The following is a 6,203-nucleotide window of genomic DNA, read 5'->3' as shown; positions in this document are numbered from 1 at the left end:
TGGCGCGATCGAACCGGAGGATGACATAGTTCGCCACGGCGATTTGGATTTTAATGTTACCGGTCTTCCTTTGTCCCCAAGCTTGTAAGGCCACCGTAGTATTCCTAAGCAAAGTGTCCATCCTCTTAAAGGGGTCAACAATAGTCTCATCGCATACCCAAGCATCACGGACGGCCTGCTCAAACCCCTCCAACTTGGTCCAATACATCTCAAAATGAAATCTTCTCTTAGGGCAGAAAGGGGCAGAGGTGGTCAGGTGCAATGGTGTGTGATCCGAGATGTTGGTGGGGAGAGATTGGAGGAGGACATCCGGGTGATTGAGTTCCCAGTTCACCGAGACAAGCACATGATCAATCTTCGTCATTACCGGATTATCCCTTTCGTTCGTCCACGTAAATCTCCTACCATGCATGTAGACTTCCTTGAGCTCATTGTTGTCAACAAACTCCTTGAATCTCCTCATAATGCGCCTATTGATGTTATTATTACTTTTATCCTCCGCCCTCAAAATCATGTTGAAATCACCCAAGATCATCCAAGGCCCTGGACAATTCGCTCTCAATGCATGTAGATCGCATAGGAACTGCATTTTAGGGCCTTCACCTTGCGGTCCGTAAACCACCGTGACCCACCATGCATGGCCACCCTTGTCATGGACCAATCCAGTGATGGAGTTAGTATCCCGCACAATGTTATCAACAGTCAAGGCTGAGCTATCCCAGGCAATAAGGATGCCCCCACGCGTCTCCTTCGCAGGCACATAGTCAGAACCATCATAAGATGGCCCAATGCATTGCATATCAGTAAACTGGTCAAGTACATCAAGCTTAGTCTCTTGCAGACACACTAGATTAACCTTAGCCGCCACTACGAACTCCCTAATGGCATGCTTCTTGGCAGGGCAATTAAGACCCCTCACGTTCCAACACAATACATGTGGATTATGATCCATAGGATCATGAGTGCAACCCAAAATCCAACGCAAGCTCTCAAGCAGAGCTCACCACGGCCGTGGTTCCTCCCACAGCTCGCAAGTAGGAGGAACCTCCTTCCCGAACAACGCTGCAATCACTTTGACGTGCTGCTCCTGAAGAGGTGATTCAAAGATCTTCGTGAGCTCGGCTATGGTATCTTCATTCCCTTCAAGATCCTTCGGCACAAGACCAAGTGCTCTCATAAGTACGTTCTCCGCCTGCGTAGCCTTGGATGGGTTGGACGTCAGTGCTCTCTTGGCTCCACTGGTAGTGCGACGAGGCGTGAAGGGCTGGGCTTCAGGCCGGAGAGACGATTGCACTTCAAGAAGTAGAGGGGGCGCAAGTTTGCGGACCAGCGCATTGCAGAACCATTTCATCTTTCCAAACGCAGCGACCTCCTGTGACTTCATACCACCAGTGCATGTCGCTTCCATGCTTTGCATGTCATACCCAACGTGCGAGCTTAGCTGAGCAGCCTCCCCCACTTGCCTGGGCGCCACTTGTCTAGGGACAACACAATCCCTATCAGGAAGGGGATCCGTGCCAATCATATGGCCATCCACGCCAATCATTGAGCCATCCACTCCCTCCGTCCTGCCCTGGGGTCCCACTTCGCTAAATCTTGCATGCTGGTTCGAGTCCACTGCCATTCGCCCATTCCCCACGCGAGATGTGCAGCCGCCGCCACCACGTCCGCTCGCCGGTGGCCGCGCCGTTGGAAGACGACGACCTGCTTTCCGAGATCCTGCTCCGCCTCTCCGAGCAGCCCTCCTCCCTCCCGCGCGCGTCCCTCGTCTGCAAGCTCTGGCGCAGCCTCGTCTCCGATCCCGGCTTCTGCCGCCGCTTCCGCCTCCGCCACCGCTGCAACGCCCCTCTCCTCGGTTTCTTTGACAAGTACGATGATCTGTCCTTCCTACCTACTCTGGATGCCCCCAATCAAGTCCCTCCCGGGCGCTTCTCCTTGCCGTTCGACGTCGATGATTACCACTTTTCCCTGGGGTGCCGCCATGGCCTCCTACTCTTCTGGCCTATGAAGCGTTTCCAGGTCGTGGTGTGGGACCCCATCACCGGAGACCAGCACCGCATTGCCGTTCCCCCGGGGTTCGAGAGGACGCATGGGGCGGTGCTTCGCACTACCGGAGACGAACACTTCCAGGTGGTCTTGACAGTTACACTTTCGGATGACAAGCAACATACACGTGTGACTGCCTGTGTTTACTCGTCAAAGACCGGCTTGTGGGGAGATCGTATCTCAACACCGCTTCCATACCAGCCTGTTGTAAGCGGTTCTCCCACCATGCTTTATGAGCTTGAAGCTGTGCTGGTTGGAGATTCCCTTTACTGGATGTTTTCTGGGAATTTTGAGGGAATTCTCAAGTTTGATTTGGAGAAGCAGAGCCTAGCTGTGGTACGAGTTCCAGTGGATATGTATGGCAAGGGCAACTAATTTCAGGTTATGAGGGCTGCGGGTGGTGGGCTGGGTTTCCTCTTCATGTCAGTGTCAGACTACACCGCTCAGTTATGGAAGAGGAAGACCGCTTGCGATGGTGTTGTTTCATGGGAGCTTGGAAGAACTATTGAATTGGACAAGCTACTTTCCCTGAAGTCGGAGGATAAAAGCCCCATAGCCCTTTCGATACTAGGGTTTGCTGAGCAGAATAATGTCGTGTTAATTTGGACAGTTAATGGCATCTTCATGATCCACCTCGAGTCATTGAATTTCAAGAAGCTTGCTGAAACCACCATAACCCGTCATCACTATCATCCATTCGAAAGTGTCTACACTGCAGGTAATAGCATGGATTACATTGTCGATACAAAAAAACAAATTATTATTCAACAATTGGCTGATGCAATTATGCTCACGTCATTCCGTGTTAAGCCAACAATTTGAATTACTATCATATCATTTGTTTCTTTTGCTGCTTCATGGCCTCTTCAATGTACATCGATGATGTTCTGAAGTGTTCTCTTCTGATGTGTGTGGTGTCTTTTAGGTAATGATTATGATTGATAACAAAAATATATTTTGGTATTTCATTTTCTTTATGTTCTGTAGCCAGGCACTGAGCTGCAATTGGTTAGCTTCTTCTAATTATTTTTGCGGTCTAAGTCAGAACTAGCAAACTGTCATCACAGGCTTATTACATGAATATCCATATAATAAAACAATGCTTACCTGTGTATGTATTCCAGAAATATACAATGATTAACAAGATTGGCAAATCCCTTTATAGAATAATTTAACCATTTTATTTCCTGCCTATTGAAGGATGATATAATCCTCAAATGCCCTTTGAAGCTTAAGCTTAGTTATATTTATTTTGTTCTGTATGTTACCTCTGCTGATATTTCTAACAGTGTTCAAATAAAACATAACCACTTTGTTTGAAATTATGAGTAATTATTCATTTATCATTTGTAGGATTGCCCTCCATGTGGCAAGTCTATTTGTACCAGGAAACACTAAGAAGAGTTCATTTTCATCTTTTAGTGCTAAAATTCACTTAAAGATGATTTAAATCATGATCCAACATGTTATAAAGATTTATTAGTATTAGATTTATTTTCCGATATGAGCTTCAGGATAGCTCTAGATAACTTGTCCATTCTGATGAGTTAACAGTATGATTGTCCATGTTCTTCATTTTTATGATATTAATGAGTATACGCTGACGCTGTTATGGGAATATTCAGTAAACCAGCACAATGCACATGCATTGCTACGAAGCCACCAAAAAAGTATGAGGACTTAAGCCATTGGTTTAGGATATCGTTGAAAGACGTTGGTGTCATGTGGCCGTTGGGCCGTTCATGATTAAAATCATAGTGAAAATACAATATTACAAAGAGAGTTTTGCATGTGGAAAGCCTTGGATAATCTTAAAGAAAGTAGGCCATTTGCTAGATTTAAAGTGATACAACATTTCAAATCGTGAAACAGAAGAGGATAGACATTAGTAAGGAGACTACACAAGGTCGTGGATCTGGTAGCAATAGAGGTTTATCGTCGAATTGGAATTACAATTTACAGTTTGATCACTCTCTTTATGCTATGGTGAAGAACTAGAAGTATAGGAATAACAACTAAAACCAAGAGCATGGTTTTGAGTTGGAGTCTTGTTCCAGTATTTGTTATTTGTACCTTTTACAAGTGTTGGTCTCACATGAAAGTAGTAGTGTATTTTTTTATTTGTGTTAGGTCCCACATGTGAGTAAAAGGGCATTTTTCTTCGAAGGCCACTACCTTTTACAAGTGTTGGTCTCACATGAAAGTAGTAGTGTATTTGTTTATTTATGTTAGGTCCCACATGTGAGTAAAAGGGCATTTTTCTTGGAAGGCCGCTCGTCCTGCAAGTGTGGGTAGAAGTGCATTTGCTTATTTGTGAAGTTTGCTGGTCCTACATGTGAATTCACTACCAACTCAAACCTTTGTATGTAGAAGAGATAGAGGAAGAATAAAATATTTGACATAGGTGTGTTAATGTTTATTATCTGTTAGAGAAGTAGAGTATTACTGTATCAAAATTGAGTTGCTTTCCTTGAACTTATAGCAATGGATTTATCTATTACCTAGTTGACACGTGCTCGTTTCTACTTATCTTTTCTTGGAATGCCGTGGCGTCATGTGCTTAGGGTTTTGAGCCTAAATTCACGTTTCTGGTTTATTGATCGCTGATTTTTTTTGAGGGGCTTTGATTGCTGATATTGGTTACAGAGCAGGGCTCCCGTTATAGAGTGAGTTAGGGGCTGTTCGGCATCGCTCCGCTCCCCAGCTCCCGGAGCGGAGTTGGCGGAGCTGTAGGTCAAATGGTGGAGTTGCTATTTACCCGCTCCGCAGATTCCGGGAGCGGACCATTACCGAACAGGGCCTTAGTAAATGCGGAAGCTTCAGATGTATCATATGGATATGGTGCAGTAACAATCTAATATACTTGATATGGAAATCAGGGGTACTAACTTGAGGACCATGCTTTGAGCTCCTTCACCTTATCCTTGTTGTGGCAGCGATATTCTCTGCCCACATGACACGTTGTTTGACTTTTTATGTTTGTAGGAACACGTGTTGATGTTGGACACGATGGGGCTGAGCTTTTGGTTGATAAGTAAGATGATTGTCTGGTTGGGCATGCTATTTGACCTGCTGGTTGAGCAGGTAAGCTTATCTCCAGCTGATGTTCTACCTCCTCTACTAGATATGCTCCTTTGATTGCCCTCCGTTCCATCCAGCTTCCTTGCTTTCAGTTTACCTACTCCTCGGTACTCCCAAGTTTCTTCTGGTAGTGTGGGTTCTTCTCCCTCTAGCCCCTCCGATGAATAATGGCTTAATTAGGACCTTCCTCTTTCTATATTGTGCTCATGTTTGTGCCTGCTTGGAAATGAGAATGTTGTCATACTAAGTAGTAGCAAATGAAGCACTAACCCTTGTTGTGCTTTATGGTTATATTTTTGTTTTTGTTTTACTTGTCGTGGCTGCCTTCTACATTTTTTTCCTGTGGTTATGGGTCTATCAAGTCCTAGTGTGATTTGCATGTTGTCCTGTCTACACAAGTAAATAAGTAATTTAACCATTTTATTTCCTGCCTATTGAAGGATGATATAATCCTCAAATGCCCTTTGAAGCTTAAGCTTAGTTATATTTATTTTGTTCTGTATGTTACCTCTGCTGATATTTCTAACAGTGTTCAAATAAAACATAACCACTTTGTTTGAAATTATGAGTAATTATTCATTTATCATTTGTAGGATTGCCCTCCATGTGGCAAGTCTATTTGTACCAGGAAACACTAAGAAGAGTTCATTTTCATCTTTTAGTGCTAAAATTCACTTAAAGATGATTTAAATCATGATCCAACATGTTATAAAGATTTATTAGTATTAGATTTATTTTCCGATATGAGCTTCAGGATAGCTCTAGATAACTTGTCCATTCTGATGAGTTAACAGTATGATTGTCCATGTTCTTCATTTTTATGATATTAATGAGTATACGCTGACGCTGTTATGGGAATATTCAGTAAACCAGCACAAGGCACATGCATTGCTACGAAGCCACCAAAAAAGTATGAGGACTTAAGCCATTGGTTTAGGATATCGTTGAAAGACGTTGGTGTCATGTGGCCGTTGGGCCGTTCATGATTAAAATCATAGTGAAAATACAATATTACAAAGAGAGTTTTTCATGTGGCAAGCCTTGGATAATCTTAAGGAAAGTAGGCCCTTTGCTAG

General features: G+C 43.9%; 1 pseudogene; it reads left to right on the top strand.

Moving 5' to 3' along the window:
* The first annotated feature begins 1,644 nt into the window (after positions 1-1,644).
* On the top strand, positions 1,645-5,084 carry LOC123138880 (putative F-box protein At3g16210; annotated as a pseudogene).
* The last annotated feature ends 1,119 nt before the right edge of the window (positions 5,085-6,203 follow it).

The sequence above is a fragment of the Triticum aestivum genome, chromosome 6B (genome assembly GCF_018294505.1).
Source record: "Triticum aestivum cultivar Chinese Spring chromosome 6B, IWGSC CS RefSeq v2.1, whole genome shotgun sequence".
In the NCBI taxonomy this organism is placed as follows: Eukaryota; Viridiplantae; Streptophyta; class Magnoliopsida; order Poales; family Poaceae; genus Triticum; species Triticum aestivum.
Note: the sequence above shows the minus strand (reverse complement) of the source record. Positions and strands in the feature narration are given on the sequence as shown.